The following is a 23,483-nucleotide window of genomic DNA, read 5'->3' as shown; positions in this document are numbered from 1 at the left end:
AGACACTTTATTTTTGGTGAACATGAAATATAAAGGTGATTGCTAGCAGCAACCTCTTCATTAAGATTTATTTAACGTGGAATTATTTAGATGACTTTTTACTACTTCAGAGATTGTATTTATTTACTGATAATGGTGGACTGTAAAAGTTTGACTAGACTTTTATGATGGAAATGTTCTGAATTGGGCAGTTTTGTTTCATTGTTTACTGGAAAAATGTTCAAAGCAATAGGAAGGTGTATCAAAGAGCACATGTATGTTTCATATGAAAGGGGGCCTATGATTTAAAACAGCCCAGAATTAATTTTATCTGCCACAGGTAAAATGTATTTTCTTTGAATGTGGGTTTTAATGTTGTTTCAATGAATGTGAGTTTCAAGGGCAGAGAAGTTTTAATGCCAAGTTTGTTTAGCAGATGTCTTAGTGTTTGTGCTGTAAAATGCAAAATAAAACTTTCAAATGAAGTTCAAATCATCATAGAAGTAAATCAGTATACATTAGTGTTTATGGTAAATGGAGTGAAATAGCAAAGTAATGGATCATTGGAATGGCTGCAGGGGGGGGCTCCATTCGCCCATGGTTTTGTGGGGGGGAGGGGGGGCAAACTTAGACAGCCCCAGCTGAAGTATACCTCCCAACTGTCCAGGTTTTCAAAGAATGAATAGACTTTTTGCTTCTTATTTTTGGTTTGTTCCTCAATTTGTGGTTTTCTGGCAAATGATTTAGGAATTAAGTCACTAAATAATGACACACTAGTTTCAGACTTTATAACCTTCAGAAAAATGCATGCTAAAATAAGACCTGTTCTATCAACTGTCCCAGTTTATACAAGAGCAATTTTTAGTACTGTTTATATGTTCCCTCAATATATTTGGCCTTGTCCAGATTTATTGCATTAACAGGTTGAGAGGTACATGCAAATAAATTGCTTTATAGAATTAGGCATAGCCAAACCTCAACTGTCCCTGATTTTGGCTCAAAATGTTGCTCTTCCCTAATGATCCCTCCACAAAATAGCAATTTTGGAAGAAAACATGAGGGTTTATTTACTTTTATAAATAACTGTAATGATCAGAGTTATACATTACTTTTTTTTCAGAAATGCATGTAGATTCTCTAATTTTGTCAGCTGCTCTAAGTTAACTGTGCTCATATTAAAATGGTGTCCCTCCTTTGACAGGTTCCCAGCTGTATTGTCTGGCAATTTTATATTTTGCATCACATTTTTTGGGCCGTTTTCATAAAATTGCAGTTTTCGGCAAATTAGTGGCAAATTGTTAAAGACTGAAGTTAGAAAATAATGCAGACATTTCAGTTTCAGAAAAATTTTAGTTTCATACCTTTCAGAAAATTCTACTGATGCAAGAAAATATTCTAGTAACTTTCTAAGTTTATAAGAGCAATATTTAAAAAAAAGTCCCTATTTTTGGGCCTTTGCCTCAGTTTTATTTATGAGTTTGTTTGTAAGAGGTTGAGAGGGGGGGGGGGGTGTGTGTGTGTGTGTGTGTGTGTGTGTGTGTGTGTGTGTGGTAGGTAGCATACCTCAACTGTCCACATTTTGCAGAATGTCCAATTTTGCCCCATATTTTTTTTCTGCCTCATAAATTTTGTGATTTTCTAGAAAATCATTGAAGGCTGAAGTTGCTAAATAATGACAGACATTTGAGCTTCAGACTTCATGTCCTTTAGAAAAATTCAACTAGAACAAATCCTGTTATTCTAGCAACTTTCTAATTTCCCGAGAACATTATTTAATATCTGTCCCTGTTTATTTTAGTTTGTCCATATTTCCACTAAGAGGTAGGTTGTGTTGAATGAAACATCCTAGTTAGTGGTAGCAGGTGGTTAGTAATTTACTCAAGCTCAAAACCTGTCCCTTTTACAGAAAACAAAAGCATAAAGTCTCTACCCCAACTACCATGCTGCATTTTTCAAAGAACTGACATTTCGGGTTAATTTTCAATTCAGGAACCCTTTGAGTGAATTTATATTAATTACTGAAGAGGCATTACGAATGCCTCTTCATCCCCAAAAAAAGGGCAACCGTGAATTACGAAAGGCCGTAGCTTGGCAAAATTTGAGAGCTGTCAGTACAAATTTGAAAATCCTAGCAATGCTCTGAGAAAAAAAATAACATAAAAAGAGCTTTTCCCTAGGGTGGGGTAAAAGAAGGACACATTCTGTGTTAAAAATTAAATACACAATCAGATGTTAATGCCGGGAAAAAACAAAGCAGCGGGGTTTATTTTCCATACTGATCTTTGGGGTTTGGATGTGATCAATGCTAGAAAGGTTTAACTCTTTTATTGAGAGTTCAAAAAGATGCTTTATAAAAAAATCCCCCATATTTGGGGCTATAGATCATATTAGCGGGGCAAAAATTTTGCCCTTGCTTACCTATATTTGTAACACCCATTCCTAAAACCCTTAAATAAAAAAGGGGCAGACTACAGGGGGCAATTGACCATTAAGCCCAGCAAATGGATAGGGCAGACCCAAGGACATAGGGGTATGATCAGAAAAAAGGGCTATTCAGGCATTCACCTGTTAAAAAATAAAATTTTTACAATACACAATTTGTCAATTATAGTAATCAAAAATGAAAAAAAGGGACCAGATAAAGGAGTTTTGGGACTGTGTTGCCAGTCCAGATTACAAATAATTTTTTGGGCATGGATGCTTCAAACCATTGGCTGTACAAAAGGGTTTCAAAAGGTAGAAGAGCACCCAGGGTATATCTCACCCAAAACCCAGGGAGGAATGCTATGCAGCTGTAAAAAGTAATGTCTAGCCATAGTGGGGGCACTGCAGAAATGTCCCTCATCTTTTGGGGAAGGAAATTTTATAGTTAAACTACAATCCTTAACATAACTACATGAGCCAGAACAAATGCCAAGTTACTAAGGTGGGCCTATTGCACATATGCTATGACAGTGCTACACCTAGCTTAAAATGCCAACACAGAGGGGCTCTGAAGACAGGAAATGGGGTAATGTATTCCCAGATAGGCTCATCCCTCTCAACAGCATTTAAAGGGGTCACTTGAAAATTGCTTGACTTTTCAAGGGAAAATTTTAAGGGCCAGCCCAGCCAGTTATTTTAAAATAATTCATGTCATTTGTGAATGGTAATCTGATTTGTATGTTTAAATTTACAAATGTAAAGAAATATGTTTTACTGAGCTTCAAATGTAACCACAGTGCAATGCTGCAAAAGGCAGAAATTTTATAAACTATATGCATATGTATCTGTTGATGGTAAAGGCGGGAATAACAGAGTTAACTTGCAAACTCTAAAAAATAAGTAAAGATTTTTCGATGTGTTATAAAGTGAGTTTATCTCGGGAAGAGACGGGGTTTTTCCTTTTTATTGTCTTGAGACATGGAAAATTCAGATTTCACATATAAAGTTTTTTGTATTGTCTGTGATTTTAGCTGTACATCAGGTAAAGACAGAAATTTTTAAAATTTTTGTTGGTTCCTGTTAGTCTAATGGAGGGTGACAAAATGTTAATCTGAGACCCCAAGGAAAGGGCTAGTAACTTAAGAACTATTAAAAGTCTTGCATTTTGATCTTATTTTGGTTGAAATATCTTCTCCCAGCACTGGAATGGAGGTTTGGAATGGGTAAAAATCATGATATGTTGCTAAAAGGAAGCCTCCAGGATGATGAATGGAAAGAACCATGAGTTTGATAAAACTTTTTAGATGTCAAGCCTGTCCTTTTTACTTATATTAGGGCATTTAACCATCATCACATTATCAATCCCTTTCCCCATTAATGTGTTATTTACCATCTCTCAAAATTTTCCACATTCTTGCTTTTTAAGAGTCATGTTTACTGTCTCAGGTCCTCCGATACAATCCATTCAACTGTTTGCTGGATGTTGTTCCCTCTTGTTTTTACTTCTCAAATCTTCACCAGATTTTTTTTGTTTCCCCAAAAACCCAAAACCCCCATAATTTGCTCTTTTTTTGGGCATCAGAAATTTAAGCTACTTTGGATGACTGATGTCCTCATTTTTTTGTCCCACAGAGTGCATCCTACCATGTCATATTCATCTCCATCACTGCTAGCTTTTCACCTGCTCTGTTCATGCAAATTTTTAAAACAGTGTACTGGTTTCCCACAATTTTATATCTTACTTTTCCTTTGGCATTCTTCTTCAAAAACCCCCCGATAAGCAAAGAATTTTATTTTTTTGATTTTTTTTTCATGTTTTCATTTCAAAAACAAATATCCAGTTATTCACCTCCTGTATATGTTTGGTGGTTGCTTTTTCATTTTATCCATACAGATGCTGGCATGATGTAAATGAGGGACACAACACAAAATTTAAGATCAATGATGACTGAATATTAGGGGAAAACTGAATATTTTTATCTGCATGGCTAAAAAATGTATTTTGTGAGCTAAACTGTTCTTTTAAAACAAAAGGAAAAAAATGTAAAAGGCCCGGAATACTGCTTTTTAAATCTTGGTTTCCCAGTTTGATTCCTGCCCAGTGGGGGAGATCTACATATCTCATTACAGTGTGAATTTTTGCTTTCATTGGTTTCCTTCCACATTTAAAAATTTGGGAAAAGACTCTCTTTTTAAATTGACAGTAATCTGCATGCCATGTGATGTGCCAACATCTAGTGACAGAGTACCATCTTGTCCCGAAAAGCTTCGGGCCCTTTAACCTTTAATTGGGTAGGGTCCTGCTCCTCTGTATGAAATGAATACAATGGTATCAGAAAAAAAGGAATGATTTGCAGACACTTCAGTTTTTAAATTAGCTGTTGATGCATCAGAACATCAACATAATTTATTAATTTTTAAAAAATTTGCAGATTCAAAATATATTTCCCCTGAATTATGATTTTAAGTCTTATGTATTTATTATTGAAAAATGGATAAAATATAAGGTCTATAATGTCTGAAAAATGTATATTTGCATGATTATCCCAAAAAGGATAAAAGTCTCAAACCACAAAGTAAAAACCCAAACAAATAACACAAAAACCCAAAGGGAGTAATCCAAGCAGATCCACCTGAATGAATAATAAACTTTTATTTGATTCAAATGCAGTAAAGGCTCTATCAAAACCACACAGTCAATGTTAAGAAAGCTTTCACCTCAAAATATAAAGCTTTATAGAATGAAAACTCATTCTGTTAGGGCATTAAATAATCTATTTTAAACTGAATAATCATTTTTAAAAACCCTTTGTCCCCTTTACATCAATGTTCAAATTCAAACAACTTTAAAAATACAAACAACTTTAAAAGTTAATTAAATTCCATATAACTGTACTTTTTAATTTTAATGTCCCTTTTTTGTTGTTGTATCTTTTTTTTTAGGGACAGTGGAACTCTGGTCCGCAATGATTGGCATTTAACTTGCCAGTGACACACAACTGTATGAATCTAAAAAGTAAATTCATAAGATAATAAAATAATGAATAAAATAGTATGTTTAGTAAAAATACATAGTGTGTTAATATATAGTAAATAAATAATAAAAATATGTTATATAAGATGAAATAAATAGCATACTGTGTTGATTATAAATTAACAGAAATCATCAGTTTTTTAATTTCAAAAATGTTAATACTAATACAAACATTAAGACCAAGTCTACCCGTGTTTTTTCTGCCAGAATAACTTGAATTAACCCCAGACTTTTTCCCCCGGGGGCAGTGACTATGTTCCCCCTGTGAATTTTATTCATTTTTTAAAACTAAAGAATGCTTGTAAAAAGGGATTGATTCCTAGTTTACTAATTTGTAATTGATATCCTCTTCCCAAGGGGTTTGTTTTCAATATAAAACTGTACAAACTCCCAAATTTTTAAAAACCCTTTTTACCCCAAAATTTTAATGTTTAAAACTGTCAAAAATTTTTAGAGGGGAAACTGTACATCATGTCCAAGAATGAACTCATATTAAAAGGCACCACATTTAAAGGACCTTTTTTATCACCCCTGATTGTCATTTTCTTCTCAAAAACCCTTTTAAATTTTTACCCCTTACAAAAAAAGGGGGTGGGAAATGTATGTTCATTCACTTTCAATATGGGTTTTTTTGTGTCTCTTCCACTTTAGTGTGGCAGAAGAAGGGGTGTGTTGTGTCTGTTCTCATTTTGTGTTGTGTGTGTTAATAATGGCTTTTTGTTTTTTTCCTTTTAACTAAATACATCATGGGTTTATTGAAAAAGAAAAATCTTAATTTATCTAAAAATTCAGAATAGGTACAGTCATTCTTTATGCTTATCAACTGACCTTTACAATCCCTTTTTTGGTTTCAAGCAGTACCAATGCATTATAAAAAGATAAATTATATTGTGATGTGCAAAAATTAGAATAAAAGTAGAAAAAAAAAAATATTACTAGATTATATTATAAAATAATTTTCTAAAAATTTAAAAATTACAGTTTTATTTCAGCAGCTTTGAGAAAGGCAAAATGGTTGGGCATTGCCTACATAAGTTTCAAATTTTGAGTGAACAGCAACACAAAATGTAACTCACACCTTCTTCCTAATTTTTTTTTCCTACTGATTTTTGCAACCTTAAATGTCAATGGGATTCATAAAATACAAACAGATTTCTTTTACAAGTAATTCATTTGTGAATAAAATGAAAATAATTTAGAAACACTGCAGGATTCACAAAGGCTTGAATGTAAGAGTAACATATGAAGTGATCCAGGAACAGAAACTCATGAAGAGACCAGCCTTCGACTGGTGGATATGTACTCATTGAGACATGCAAATGAGGTGAAGATCCAAAAACAGAAAGCACTTGTAAGAGTTTATTGTAGAAATGTACTCATTACAACTGAGTACTTTGCAAAATACATAGCATGTGCTCAAATAAATGTATATGTATCGAAGCATGAAGAAATATGTCCATTGGCAATTATGCAAATATTAAAAAATATATATTTTTTTGGATGGAAGGAAGACAGAGCAAAGGCTGCTGTATAAAACATAAAATGAAGTTATAAACCCACAAATTGGGGTTTTTTGCAATACATGGAATGACAATGGCACCAGCAGACAAAACAACATGGCCATTGTAGTGTTGCTAAGAAGCTGAGTAAGAAATGTAACTAAGCATTAGTAGGCAATCTGATGTAAATGAGGGGTTTGGATACTGAATCCCCCAGTCACATCAAATGAGCACAGTCTGAGTAGTGTAAGAGAAAATAAGGGGAATAGAGTAGAGATTGACATCACAAATGGTAGAAAGAAATGCAGTTCATTGGGCAGTGTTACATCACAGATGACAGCCACAGATCAGGAAAGAGGATGCCACAAGATAAGCATGGGAAAGTCAGAAATGAATGTACACTGTTTTTATACACAGATCAGGAAAAGGAGGCCAAGATAACATGGGAAAATCAAGAAATGAAGGTGACATGTTTCTTATACACAGATGGAAGTGCACAAGATAAGCATGGGAAAGTCAAGAAATGGAAGGTGTACACTGTTATTTTACACAGATCAAAAAAAGATAACATGGGGGGTGGGTTCATTTTCTTAACAATAAAAATCCCAAATAAGCAAAACAAAGGAAGGTGTACACTGTTTTAAAACACAGCAGGGGTGCCCCAAAATAAGCATAAAGTCAAGAAATGGAATTACACTGTTTCTTATACCAGATCAGGAAAAAAAGATAAATAAATCAAGAAAAAGGGAACAAAAACAGATCAAAAAATAAAAAAGCATAAGTCAAAATGGAAGGGTACATGTTTCTTTACACAGATAGGGAACAAGATAACATGGGGAAAATCAAGAAATAATGCACTGACTTTTAAAAGATCAAAAAAAAGGGGTGCCAAATAAGCATAAATCAAGAAATGGAAGGTGTACATGTTCATTGATAAAAATCCACAAATAAGCATAAAGTCAAAAATGGAATGCACTGTTACTTTTCAAGTAGGGAAACCACAAGATAAGCATAAATAAGTGAAGCAATATAACAGACAAAAGAACCCCAAATAAGCATGAAGAAATGGGAAATCACTTTTTATACACAGATCAAAAGAATCCCCAAGATAAGCATGGGAAATACAAAAGGGAAAGGGGTACAGTTACAAAAAGATCAGGGAAAAAAAGGGGAAAATGCATAAAGTCAAGAAATGGAATTTCATTTTTATAACAGATCAAAAAGGGAAAAAGATAACATTCCAAATGGAATGTATTTACTTATGATCAAAAAAAAAAGATAAGTAAACAAGAAATAATGTACATTTTACACAATCAAAAAAGGATGCCAAGATAAGCATAAAATCAAAAAATAAGGTGTACACTGTTATTATACACAGATAAAAGAAAGGGGAAAAACCCAAGCCCCATGGGAAAAAATCAAAAAAAAATGGAATGTACACTGTTTTTACACAGATAGGGAAAGAACAAGATAAGGGTCAAGAAAAGGAATTTATGTACTTATAAAAGATAAAAAGGGGGCCCAAAATAAGCATGGGGAAAATCAAAAATGGAAGGTGTACACTGTTTTTTACACAGATCAAAAGACCCAAAATAAGCATGGGGAAAATCAAAAGGGTAAGTTTCTTATAACAGATCAAAAGAGGGAAAAATGCAAAAGCAAAAAGTCCAAAATGGAAAAAAGGGGGTAAATAAAACTGGGGTTACCAAACACAGATCAGGAAAGAGTAAAAAAGGGATGAAAGTCAAAATGGAAGGGGTACACTGTTATCAGAACTGAAAACTCATTCTGTTAGGGTGCATTAAATAATCCTATTTTTAAACTGAATAATCATTTCTTAAAGAGACCATTTTGTCCCCTTTAAATACACTGGTCAATGTTCAAACTTCCATAACAACTTTAAAAGTACAAACAACTTTAAAAAGTTAATTAAAATTCCGGCAACTGTACTTTTTAATTTTAATGTCCCGCGTTGTTGTTAGTTGTATCTTTCGCTCTTTTCCCCGGGTTAGGGGCTCGCCACAGTGGAACTCTCTGGTCCGCTTAATGATTGGCAGTTGATTTTTACGCGCCGGAAGCCTGCAAGCAGCCCCTGACACGGACAACTGTATGAATCTAAAATAGTAAATTCATAAGATAAATAAAATAAATGAATAATGTTATAGTATGTTTAAAATAGTAAATAATACTACATAGTGTGTTAAATATATAGTAAATAAATAACCCCCGCTTAAAAAAATATGTTATATAAGATAGACTAATGGGAAATATTGCATACTTTGTGTTGACTTCCATAAATTAACAGTATTAATCATAACTTAGCTTGTCTTAACTTCAAACATTACACTGTTAATACTTAATACAATCATTAAGTACCCTCAGGGAGCTCTACCAGTGCTTCAGTTTTAGCCGCCAGAATGAACTCGGCCCTGAATTCAACCCTAGACCCCATTTACCACCACTAATGGGGTCAGTGACTACCTTGTTCCACTACTGTGAATTTAATATTCATATTTTTACAAACCAAAGAATGCTTGTAAAAGGCATTAGATTCCTCTAGCCTCTTTACTAATTCTCGTAGCGTGCGCTTCAGATATCCTCTTCCTAAGGGCACGTAGTTTTTCCAATATAAAACTGTCACAAACTCCACAAATTCCTATGTAAATTAACCCTTTTGTAAAATTCCTTGCCAATTATAATGTTTAAAGGCTGTCAACCCACGCCTCTAGAGGGAATCTGTACATCACTGTCTTCAAGAATGAACTCATATTGACGACAGGCACCACATTTAAAGGTACCTCTTTTGACCTCACATTTCTCCCCTGATTGTCATTCTTCTTCTCAAACATATCCTTTAAATTTGTACCTCTCTTTCTTACAAAAGAAGGGTGTGCTGGAATATGTACCCCTATGTCCTCATTCACTTTCAATATGGGCCAATATTTTTTTGATAGTCTCTTCCACTCTACCTGATGTGGCAGAAGAAGTGTGTGTAAAAGCCACATTGTAAACAGCTCTGTTCTCATGATGTGTAGTCTGATACGTGTGTCCTAAGCCTAATAACGGAAAAAACGTACTGTCCCTGTTTTTAATAACTTCCTCAACTAAATACTTTATCATAGGTTCGGGGTATCCTCTTTCTAAGAAAAAAGAACTTACAATCTTAATCTCATCTAAAAATTCAGAATAGGTACTAGTCATTCTTGATGCCCTTATCAACTGACCTTTTACAATCCCTTTCTTTTGGTAATACAAGCAGTACCAATGCATTGCATAAAACAGAGTAACTTATATTGTGATGTGTGCAAAAGATTAGAATGAAACGTAGATCAGACAAACTAAAAAATATGCGAGACTAAGATTATATTATAAAATAATTTTCTGGAAAATTTCAAAGATTACAGTTTTATTTCAGCAGCTTTAGAGAAAGGCAGTTAAATAGGTTGGATTCATTAAAGCCTACACTAAGTTTACACCATTCTGAGTGAACAGACAACACAAAATGTAACTCACACCTTCTTCTTCCTAATTTTAGTTTTCCTACTGATTTTTTTGCAACCTTAAATGTCAAGTGGGATTCATAAAATACAAACAGATTTCTGTTACAAGTAATTCTATTTGTGAACTAGAAGTGCAAAATAATTTAGAAACACTGGGCAGGATTCACAAAGGCTTGCACGGAGTGTAAGAGACGTGTAACACTCCATGCAAGCCTCGCGATCCAGGAACAGCCCGAAACTCCATGTAAGAGACCAGCTAAAACGTCTCTTACACGGACTGGGCGTGGATATGCTAAATACCTCAATTGCAGCCGAAAGGCATGCAAATGAGGTAGAGTAGAGATCCACGAAACAGAAAGCAGCCCTTGTAAGAGCCGTTTTAGCTGCAGAAATGTACTCAGTTGACAACTGAGTACGTTTCTGCAAAAATCACAATGGAGCCATGTCAGCTCCAAATAAAGGGTGTATATGTATCAGACAGCATGCCAATGGCCAAATATGTGGCCATTGGCAAGGTAACCCGATGCAAATATTAAAAAAATATATATATTTTTTTACGATCGCCGATAGCGAACGCGCAGCCCGAAAGCAAAATGGCTGCGCTGTATAAAACATAAAAATGAAGGTTATAAACCCACAAATGTGGGTTTTATGCAATACATGGAATGACAATGGCGGGACCAGCAGACCAAAAACAACATGGCCACTGTGTAGTGGTTGCTAAGGGGGGAAACTGAGTCTAAGAAATGTAACTAAGCATTAGTAGGCAATCTGATGTAAATGAGGGTTAGGATACTGAATCCCACAGTCACATAGCAAATGAGCACAGTCTGAGTAGTGTAAGAGATACATAAGGGGGAGGAATAGAATAGGAGATAGGTGACATCACAGGGGAGAATGGTAGAAACAAATGCAGTTCATTGGAGGTCAGTGTAGCATGACAGATGACAGCCACAGATCAGGGAAAGAGGAGTGCCACAAGATAAGCATGGGAAAGTCAAGAAATGGAAGGTGTACACTGTTACTTATACACAGATCAGGGAAAGAGGAGTGCATAAGATAAGCATCGGAAAGTCAAGAAATGCAAGGTGTACACTGTTACTTATACACAGATCAGCGAAAGAGGAGTGCCACAAGATAAGCATGGGAAAGTCAAGAAATGGAAGGTGTACACTGTTACTTATACACAGATCAGGCAAAGAGGAGTGCCGCAAGATAAGCATGGGAAAGTCAAGAAATGGAAGGTGTACACTGTTACTTATACACAGATCAGGCAAAGAGGAGTGCCGCAAGATAAGCATGGGAAAGTCAAGAAATGGAAGGTGTACACTGTTACTTATACACAGATCAGGGAAAGAGGAGTGCCACAAGATAAGCATGGGAAAGTCAAGAAATGGAAGGTGTACACTGTTACTTATACACAGATCAGGGGAAAGAGGAGTGCCACAAGATAAGCATGGGAAAGTCAAGAAATGGAAGGTGTACACTGTTACTTATACACAGATCAGGGAAAGAGGAGTGCCACAAGATAAGCATGGGAAAGTCAAGAAATGGAAGGTGTACACTGTTACTTATACACAGATCAGGGGAAGAGGAGTGCCACAAGATAAGCATGGGAAAGTCAAGAAATGGAAGGTGTACACTGTTACTTATACACAGATCAGGGAAAGAGGAGTGCCACAAGATAAGCATGGGAAAGTCAAGAAATGGAAGGTGTACACTGTTACTTATACACAGATCAGGGAAAGAGGAGTGCCACAAGATAAGCATGGGAAAGTCAAGAAATGGAAGGTGTACACTGTTACTTATACACAGATCAGGGAAAGAGGAGTGCCACAAAGATAAGCATGGAAAGTCAAGAAATGGAAGGTGTACACTGTTACTTATACACAGATCAGGGAAAGAGGAGTGCCACAAGATAAGCATGGGAAAGTCAAGAAATGGAAGGTGTACACTGTTACTGTACACAGATCAGGGAAAGAGGAGTGCCGCAAGATAAGCATGGGAAAGTCAAGAAATGGAAGGTGTACACTGTTACTTATACACAGATCAGGAAAAGAGGTGCAAGATAAGCATGGGAAAGTCAAGAAATGGAAGGTGTACACTGTTACTTATACACAGATCAGGGAAAGAGGAGTGCCACAAGATAAGCATGGGAAAGTCAAGAAATGGAAGGTGTACACTGTTACTTATACACAGATCAGGGAAAGAGGAGTGCATAAGATAAGCATGGAAAGTCAAGAAATGGAAGGTGTACACTGTTACTTACACAGATCAGGAAAGAGGAGTGCCAAGATAAGCATGGAAAGTCAAGAAATGGAAGGTGTACACTGTTACTTATACACAGATCAGGAAAGAGGAGTGCCGCAAGATAAGCATGGGAAAGTCAAGAAATGGAAGGTGTACACTGTTACTTATACCCAGATCAGGGAAAGAGTGCCGCAAGATAAGCATGGAAAGTCAAGAAATGGAAGGTGTACACTGTTACTTACACAGATCAGGGAAAGAGGAGTGCCGCAAGATAAGCATGGGAAAGTCAAGAAATGGAAGGTGTACACTGTTACTTATACACAGATCAGGGAAAGAGGAGTGCCACAAGATAAGCATGGGAAAGTCAAAATGGAAGGTGTACACTGTTACTTATACACAGATCAGGGAAAGAGGAGTGCCACAAGATAAGCATGGGAAAGTCAAGAAATGGAAGGTGTACACTGTTACTTATACACAGATCAGGAAAGAGGAGTGCCGCAAGATAAGCATGGGAAAGTCAAGAAATGGAAGGTGTACACTGTTACTTATACACAGATCAGGGAAAGAGGAGGGCCGCAAGATAAGCATGGGAAAGTCAAGAAATGGAAGGTGTACACTGTTACTTATACACAGATCAGGGAAAGAGGAGTGCCGCAAGATAAGCATGGGAAAGTCAAGAAATGGAAGGTGTACACTGTTACTTATACACAGATCAGGGAAAGAGGAGTGCCGCAAGATAAGCATGGGAAAGTCAAGAAATGGAAGGTGTACACTGTTACTTATACACAGATCAGGAAGAGGAGTGCCACAAGATAAGCATGGGAAAGTCAAGAAATGGAAGGTGTACACTGTTACTTATACACAGATCAGGGAAAGAGGAGTGCCAAGATAAGCATGGGAAAGTCAAGAAATGGAAGGTGTACACTGTTACTTATACACAGATCAGGGAAAGAGGAGTGCCACAAGATAAGCATGGGAAAGTCAAGAAATGGAAGGTGTACACTGTTACTTATACACAGATCAGGAAAGAGGAGTGCCACAAGATAAGCATGGGAAAGTCAAGAAATGGAAGGTGTACACTGTTACTTATACACAGATCAGGGAAGAGGAGTGCCACAAGATAAGCATGGGAAAGTCAAGAAATGGAAGGTGTACACTGTTACTTACACAGATCAGGGAAAGAGGAGTGCTGCAAGATAAGCATGGGAAAGTCAAGAAATGGAAGGTGTACACTGTTACTTATACACAGATCAGGGAAAGAGGAGTGCCGCAAGATAAGCATGGGAAAGTCAAGAAATGGAAGGTGTACACTGTTACTTACACTAAAGTTTCTTGCTGGGCGTGCATGCGCATGTGTGGGTGCCATGAAGCACGAGTAGGGCAGTGTGCGCGCGTGTAAGGCAGACTGAGCATGTGGGAGTGTGTTGGTAGATTTGTAACACTGTTTGCGCTGGTGTGCGCACGTTTTAACCCGAATAGGCAGATCCTGAACCGTGTTAGCATGTGTGCGCACGTGTAAGCCACTGTGAGCGTGTTTCTGCTGGTATGCATGCTGCTCCCCCCTGAGGAAACAGAAAGGAAAAAAGAAGCAACAGAATTAGTAGGAAGCTAGCAGGGAATACTGCTGGAGCTAGCAGGTGAAAACCATTAGAAGCAGGCAATTACACAGGCAGAATAGTAGCCCAGCCCAGCACTTAAAACTCTGCAAACAGCAGTGCAGGATGTTTCTCTCAAGAGACACTGCAAGACAGGAGTAAGCTATTAGGAGTGAAAACTGAAAAAGCTGAACTCAGAGCAGAAATGCTAGGGGCTGCCATAGCTGTCATAATGAGACATAGGTGACTTGCTGAGGGTGGTGACAATGCAGATGGTGCCAGACAACCCACAGTGAGGAGACGGAGAAGAGTGTACAGGCCCAGGGTCACCTACCATGGGTTACATGAGCTGGAGATAGTAGAGCGCTATAGAGTGGATAGAGAGCTCCTGCAGCAAATAGCTGAGCTGTGCAGGCCACGCCTCACACACAGAACCAACAGATGGGAACCCATCCCAGTGGAAACCAAGGTATCTGTTGGCCTAAGAATACTAGCAACAGGTACCTTCCAGAGACCAACTGGTGATATGATGGTGATATCACAGGCATCAGCCTCCAGGGTACTGCACCAGTTCCTGGATGCCATGTCAGCACATGTCAGTGATCATGTATATTTCCCCAATGCCCGTGAGGTATTGGCCAGCAATATGCATCTCTTCCAGCAAATAGCGGAATACCCTGAGGTAGTGGGTGCAATAGACTGCACGCACATACACATCAAAGCACCAGCCGGTGAGCGGGGTAGGGCCTACATTAACCGCAAGAGCTTCCCCTCCATCAACTGCCAGGTCGTGTGTGATGCCCAGGGCATAATAATGAATGTGTGTGCTGGCTGCCCTGGGAGCTACCATGATTCCCACATCTGGCATTTGACGCAGCTGTACCAGACATTTGCCAATGGGGACATCCCACATGGACACCTAGTGGGGGATGCAGGTTATGCACTGGAGCCGTGGCTGATGACACCCATCAGAAATGCACACACACCTGAAGAGGAACACCATAATGAGGGACACGCACAAACATGTAATGTAATAGAGCGTGTGTTTGGGCTGCTGAAGTCACGGTTCCGGTGTCTGGACACATCTGGTGGGGCCTTGCAGTACTCACCAACTACATGTACCCAAATTGTCATGGTATGTGCTATGCTACATAATATGATCTTGCGAAAACAGCTGCAGCAGGACCAGCATAGGGCTGGGCCAAACAGCCCCCCCCATTGCCAAGGCCATCACAGGCAGAGCGTGACTCAGCGGAGGAACAACCTGAGCCCGCCCCAGCAGGCAGAAGGAGATGTGCCCAGTATGCCCTGGCCTTGGCAAAGAGGCAACGCATAGCATATACACTGGCTCAGTAGGATCCCTGGGAATGATACCCCTCTCTGACTCACTCAAATAATAACAGGGATGCCTAAAATGACATGACCTGCTCACAAACATGTACAGGGAGTGTAATATGTGCATCCGACAGAGGCATCCCTGCAGCACCACCTGAGGCATGAATGCCATGTGTTAAGTAATGTAACACCATGTACTATATGCACACTTGAGGACACTGACTAACATCCACCCTCACCAAGCATGAAGCCACAAAATGACGATGGGATGATCAATTGCAATAACTGGCTGAAGTAATGCAGTTAGTCAAAGGGGTGCCAATGTGTTTCAGCCTGGGAAGACATGCTGAGCATGACATGATGCACCGCCTGCTAGGGGTGGCGTGCACCTATCAGTCCAGACCCCACAGCGTGCCCTGAATAGGTAAGTCTCAAAACACAAACCCACCTTCATAGGTACCACAAGGGATAGGAACCTAGATGTAATGCTACCCAATGCCAGAAGTCTAAACAGCAAGATGCGTGCAGTGTAAACGCACACAGTATGGAGAATGTTGATATCTGTCCTGTAATAGAAAACTGGGTCAAGGCTCACATCAGCACCCTAACACTACCAGGTTACACCTCATACTGTGCTGTACAGCCTCAAAACATGGAACAAGCTACAAAAGGAGGGTGACTAGCAATAATTGTCAAGGATAACCACACCCCCATGTTGGTACCACAACAAGAAGCAGCATGGATTAGCCATGGTCAAGTACCAGTGGCTAAAACCGCCTCCCAGTATATAGCCTGCTGCAGACTACTGTCCTAACACCAGGAACTGCACCTGGCCTATGCTGGAATACATGAATATATCAAGCCCCCCAAACCACATTATATTGTTTGACTGAAAATACTCAGACATACACTGGGAGCATTATACTAGCACCAACACAGTAGGAGAAAAGTTCCCAGAATCCATAAACCAAAATGCCCAGGAACAACGTACCACTCCCACAAGAGGGGTAAGCATACTGGATGTGATAATCAGCAACATGGGTACTGGATGGCAAGATGAGAAGTGTATCCCTCACTGGTAAGACCAGACCATAAAGTAATCACACCGGATATACACATCCTGACCACAGTCCCTGGCCAGAAAACCACAGTGAAAAACATGAGTAAAGCATAAGTTGCACCCCTCCAAACTGATGTGGAATCCACTAAAGGCCCTGTGCAGGTGCAGAATATGGGACACACCGCAGAACCTGTTATACAGGCATTCCATGAACACAGCCAGGAATGCTTGGATTATGCAATCACAAACAACAACAAGACACAATGCCATACATGCAGGCATCTGGCATGCCGGTCTCCAGCCATTACCAAACCATGCAAGAGAATGAGGAAGCTACTACATGATAGAGAAAACATAAAAAGGGAAGTAATCACTAATCAGCAGTATGGCAATAACATATGTCCACACATACAATCCACTAAGTCCAGCCATAACAAGTAGAATCTGTGAATCCTGAGGCAATGTTACACCTGCCCCAAGTACAAAGACAACCCTCAACTCCCCCCAATAAATACAAATATATGTGAGAGATGCAACCATTTATCCAAACCGGAGGCTGAGCTCCCCCAACTCAGTACTGTCAAAACTAGTCAGGAGGAGAAGGTAACCACATACACCACAAACCCAGTCCCACATAGACCTATCACAACTGTAAACCAAGCACATAAACACAGAAAAACATTCCCAGAGGCCCTAATTACAAACACACCACACTAACAGAGGCCTCCAAAGCAGACCCCAAGCAACCACAACCTCCAAACATAGCACATGCAACACATAGTACACAAAGCTGGTGTGCCAAACAGTCACAGGCCAGAAGGAGAAACAACATGCCTGATACAGTTGTAATAGGTGTCTGTATAGGCAGACACACTGCTGTCCCACTCACCAGACTGAACAAGGGAAAGGGTACAGTAAGCTGCCTTTAGGCTGCCACAATATGCCACATAACACAAGCACACAGGTCACCCCAAAGCAAGCATAAATATGATGCAGTCATTGTCCATGCTGATGTGAATGACCCGAGATGTACCTCCCTGGACTACACGAAAAGAGACATGGACGAGCTCTCTGAGTATGTACTCCAGGCTGGTATGACACTGGCCGTTTGCAGCATCCACCCTCACCAAGAATGATGCCACAGTACAAACACAGAATGATCAGCTTTAACAGGTGGCACAATTACAGCTGTCAGTCCGAGAGGATCTAATGTCTGTCTGCTTGAGATGTCATGCATGACAAGCCATGCTGCTGTTCCAGGGATGGCTTGCACTTGTTACCCCTGGGCATCTGGATACTGGATAAGGCTTTTGCCACCTCCATAGAGCCGTACGTAGGCAAGGCCAAAAAGACTAACCCACCACCCTAGAAAACATAAGTGGCAAGAAACATAAGGGTAATGCTGACCAATGCCATATGTGTAAACTGCAATATGCATGCTCCTGAGGCACTTCCCAGTATGGAGAACATTGATGTCTGTGCAGTGACAGAAGCCTGCTGCAAGCCTACTGACAGCACACCAGCACTACCAGGTTATACCTCATATCATGCGTTATGGCCCCAACACCTGGACCAAAACATCAAAGGAGGGGGAATATCCATATGCAGCACAGACACCCATATGGCCAGGTAACTGACAATGCACAAAGCAGCGGAGACCACCCATGTGCACCTAACTGTAGTCAAAACTGCTGTACAGTCTGTAGCATACGACAGACCACACTCTCACACACAGGAACCCCACCCAGACATCCTGAAGACACTGGACAGTATGAATGTCCCACCAAATACCAAACAAGGTAATCACAAATTACCACATAGGTGGTAAACCATTATGTATGCAAGGAGTAATCAGGGACCTAGGGACACAAGTCGACAGTAACCTGTCATGTGACACTCACAATGCCAATGTGGCTAGGAAGATTGTCTATATTGGACACCATATCATAAAAGGATTCACATCTACATCAACAGAGGTCACTGTGCCCCTGTACTGTTCTCTTATCAGACCCATAATCTAGTACAATGACTCATATGGGATGTACCGTACCTGACACCTGCAGCAGTTAGGAAGACCTCAAAGGTACCTCACCAAGAGGATAAAGGGTGTCAAATATATGTCATATGCTGCCTGGCTGTAGACACCCCAGCTGAATGCAGTCACAGACTGCCTACACAGAGGCATTGTATGTCTGTTGTACAAGGCCATGTCCAACACAGGAGTAATAGACATGCTCCACCCCAGGAAATCAAAGACATTGGAGCTGTGAGAGTGACAGATGTCAACCTCAACACATAATGAAATAGGATGTGCTGGAGGGACAGATACATAACCCAGAGGCTCCCCACACCCTGGAACAGGATCCCACTCCATGTTAGGCAGAGCCCCTCACTGACACCCCTTAACAGGAATATTGCCAAGTGGATGAATGATCGTAGATGTACACTGGGGGTCTTCACCATGTCACGTCCAGACAGAGGCACAGTAAAGAAAATCATAAATGGCCATAATATTCACATAGCAAGGGGCGGCGAAAGACACACACACTCTTGCTAGGCTTACTAATGCCCTACGGTGGATAGCCTAGTATGAACCTATGAACTTATGAAGACACAAATTGTACAGGACACTAAGGATAATCACAAGGCTTACTCAACTGATGGTAGGAACCATGTTGGGAATTCACAGATATGCTCTGAATCACACAGATATTACAAACAACATACCAAACACACACACATATTGCCAACATACAACATGACAGGTGCCGTGCAAACCCCCCCCCCCCCCAGAATGCAAAATATCTATCCCAGCAGACTGCTGGCCCCCTGACATTGCAGATGCTGAGGTAACAGCCATCATCTACAAAGCAAAACACACAGCAGCAAAGGTATGAGATGGTGTCCTGGGCTGAGTCCAACATGAACTCCAAGAAGAATGGAATGCCAAATCACACTACTGCTCAGTGTCAGCCTTACCACAGGATATGTACCCAAAGAGCAGTGTACAACAACAGTGGTCCTTCACAACAAAGGTGTTGCCTGAATGGATACTGCAAACTACCACCCCAGGATCCTGACAAGCTTGGTCTGCACAGCTATGGAAAGGATCAGCATGTACCGCAGACATAAAGCTATCGGGGACCTACTGACACCGGACCCTACCCAGTGTGGCTGTCGTAAGTGCAGATCCTGCCCCTAAACATGTTTGACCCATTTGAAACAGTCATTAAGGTCATTGATGTGGTCCACACAGCATAGCTGGACAATGCAAATGCTTCCAGACAATACCCTACGTGTTCAGTATGGATATGTTCACCAGCTTAAATATAAACCCCTATGTCAGTAGAGGGGTTACAAACCAGACCAAGGACAGAACTAACATGGTCAGACATGCTGCATCCATGTCAGACTACAAAGCAGATATGTGTCATCTCACAAGGCTTCGTCCTGGGACCTCCCCCGTTCCGTATATATGTCCCATAGGTACAGGCCAACATGGAAGGACTGTGACTGAACATGTATGCAGAGGAGTACAAACTGCCCACCATATCTGACCCCCAGCTGACACAAGCAACCCACAAAAGGGCCACATAGAAACAGACAACTGGTGCCATAGCTATGTCAGCAAGCTAATTGCAGAAATGTGTATAGACAACCACCGTGGATATACAGTAAGTGCCCACCAATTACCACACAGGTGTTAACCCATTACGTACCTAACATGTAATGAGAGACCTGGGGACACAAGGTGATAGATATCCTGCATTGGACAAACATGTGGCTGTAGTGTTCACAGAAACATACCATATACCCACCCAATCATGAAGGTTGTCAGATCTAGATAAGGGGAGGTCACTGTGGCTCTGCAGTCATCCTTCTTCAGCGTCACAATTGACTACAATAGCCCCTGTGGGATGTACCTCAGCAGACACCTCCATCAACTGTAAAGTCCACAACAGTACCTCACCAGGAGTAGCAAAGAGCATGAACAGATGCCATGTGTTGCCTGATTAAACAAAATGCAGCTCCACACACTGCCATACTGCCCACCCAGAGGCAAGCTGTGCCTGATGTATGAAGCCATGTCCAAGCTGGAATCAATGAACATGCTGCACCTTGTACAATCTGAATGGCAGTGAGCTATGCACATGAGAGACCTGAACCCCAGCACTGACATACATAGGACAAGCTGTACTGAATGATCCATAACACAGAAGCCACCCCCACTCTTGAATAAACTCCCAGTACAGGTTAGCCAGAGAGTCACCTATCGACACCCCTCAAGAGGAATCCTGATGAGTGGATGGGAGATGGTAGGTTTACCCTGGGTATCACTGTTATGTCACAGGTAGACGGAGGCACAGTATACTAACCATGACATATGACATGGCAAACTCCAGTTACAATGTGTGTCGAAGGACAAACACACTCTCTGACTATCATCAGAAATGGCCTAGGGAACATCGCTAGTGTTTGCCAGTGTCAACCTATGTTGTGGAATACACTACAAATGTTGGACAAGCCTGGTGTAGGTAGTCCATATCTGAACATAATGCAACATGGTCATATGTGCACAACTGGCCCCTACACAGTCTGTTGTGCTCACTATGAAGATGTCAAGCAGTGATAGGACTAAAGCCCAGGATACTGTCCACCACAGTGAAAGTACTGAACCAGTACACTATACGGTACTACAGTGTTAGGTCATTATGAAAGGATGTTGACAACTGTATGCAAAGTATCCCATGCAATCCCTGCAGGCACAGTATAATCCCTGTTGTGGTCAGACACAAAGCAGTTGGCCAGTAAGTACACAACATGACACCCAACACACAACCATAAACGTGAGATATTGTTGAAGTTCACACTCACCCAAATATGTGGTGGACTGCAGAGTTCAACATATGGAAAGCTCACACTGGGCATGCTCGCACACTTTGATAAATGAGGCATATGTCAGGCAACATGCCATGGAAAGGCTGAACTGGGCATGCTCACACACTTAGGCCATATCTCCATTTAGCAGTTGGCCACACATATCTGGTATTTGTACGTGTCATTCCAGGAACCAACCACAACACAGCAATCTTCCCAGTGCACACAGTAAATGACTACAGAGACATAAGTGATATAGTGGATCGCCCTCATATTCAAACATCTTCCAATGATACACAAGTTGTTCACAGGAACAGGGAATGCTATGGCAATAAAGACCTGCAAACAGTCTAACAGCAACAAATATTGTGCATCTGACAATTAAACATATGGGTGTAGAGGTCAGTACTAGGCTGTTTGCCCTAGGGAATGACAGCTTAGCCAGAGTGTGCTTGGCATCTGCATCCCCAGTACAGTAAGCTACTGTGCCACTGTAAAGTAGGTCACATAAGGCAACGTGTGAGGCTAGTGTGATGTGCCTCTGTCAAGCAGGGGCACAGTGGAGATCCCAGGGTTTGAATGTGCTAAGCCACATCCATGTTGTTGGTGTGTGCTGGAAGAGGGTTGCTGAGGACCTCTAACAGTAAGTGGGCGTCAATAACAGACTGAGGGGAGCCCTATCTGCATTGTCTGGACAATTCCACTGTCAACACTGTGTTGTGATGATTATGTGGGATTGAAGTGTCATGCCGGTACTGTTCACAGATGTCCTCCCTCTGTGGGCTGCAGCTCTGCAATGTATTAGCTCACTCTGTCTGTTGGATGGCTCATATATGGCTGGTGTACACCTGACAGGTGTCCTGTTGTGGAGCAGTCATGGGTATATGTGGGATAGCATGATCAATGCAAACCTTACACATGCTCATAGAATGCAATTGTCAAGGATTATGCAGAGTGGCCAGTATAGTCCCCCAGCATGGGTCCTTTGAAGTCATCCACCCCAGTCTTCACAAGTGTAGAGTCTGCTTGTGCTAAATACAATTTGTTTGCAGTGACAACCTTTCCTGGGGGTGGGGATGGGATATGGATCTCCAGGGAAAGGTGGGTATGGTCAGATATCAACAATGGTGGTCTACCTCTGGTGTGGAACAGTGAGTACCCATGTTGCAGATGGACAGGTGCAATATGTATTCCCCCATGTGGCTGTGGTGAGTGGTTCTGCCATAGCACATGGACCCACAAATTGTAGTGGCTGTAGGGTAAAGTTGTAGAGGCCTGAGTAGTTCCCACACACAATATGCCTGTACCTGATGTTAACAACTGGAATGGTGTATGTGAACACCTGCATATCCCGGCACTGTTCCCAGGGAAGCAAAGTGTGTGTCCTGGATGTGGGAGTGGTGTTTTGGACTGGTTGTGTTGTGTGTTACAGGTCCTGTGGTCACGAAGCATGGTATAGAACATAACCTGCCAGTGCGATGTGCATATCTGACCCTGAAGGAGGTGGCTGCAAATGCATATATATGCTATCCCCCACCTGACAGGTAGTACTAGATGTACATACCTCTGTAGAAATAAAGATGTCAGCACCCTATAAATACTGCAGGTGCAGAACAGATGCCAGTAATTCGGATGGCGCGCTCTGCTAATGCGTCTCCCTCAAGTGCCATAATATAGTTAGGTAGGAGTTTGAACCATGCAAATGCTCAGTGTGTGTGTGTGTGTGGGTGAGCGGGATTGATGTGTGTGCAAGTCTGTGTGAGGGAAGTGTCCCTTTTGGCAACTGGGAAAACACTCTACAGGATGCACATTCCCCTATCTAAGCACTGATGATGTCAGCACCCTATAAGTACAGCAGGAGAAGGGAAACCTCTCAGTAATGTGAATAGCGTGCTCAGCTAATGCGTCTGTCACGAGTGTCATAACGTA

Source organism: Protopterus annectens, chromosome 1.part1 (genome assembly GCF_019279795.1).
Source record: "Protopterus annectens isolate FY-2018-M chromosome 1.part1, PAN1.0, whole genome shotgun sequence".
Lineage (NCBI taxonomy): Eukaryota > Metazoa > Chordata > Ceratodontiformes > Protopteridae > Protopterus > Protopterus annectens.
Note: the sequence above shows the minus strand (reverse complement) of the source record.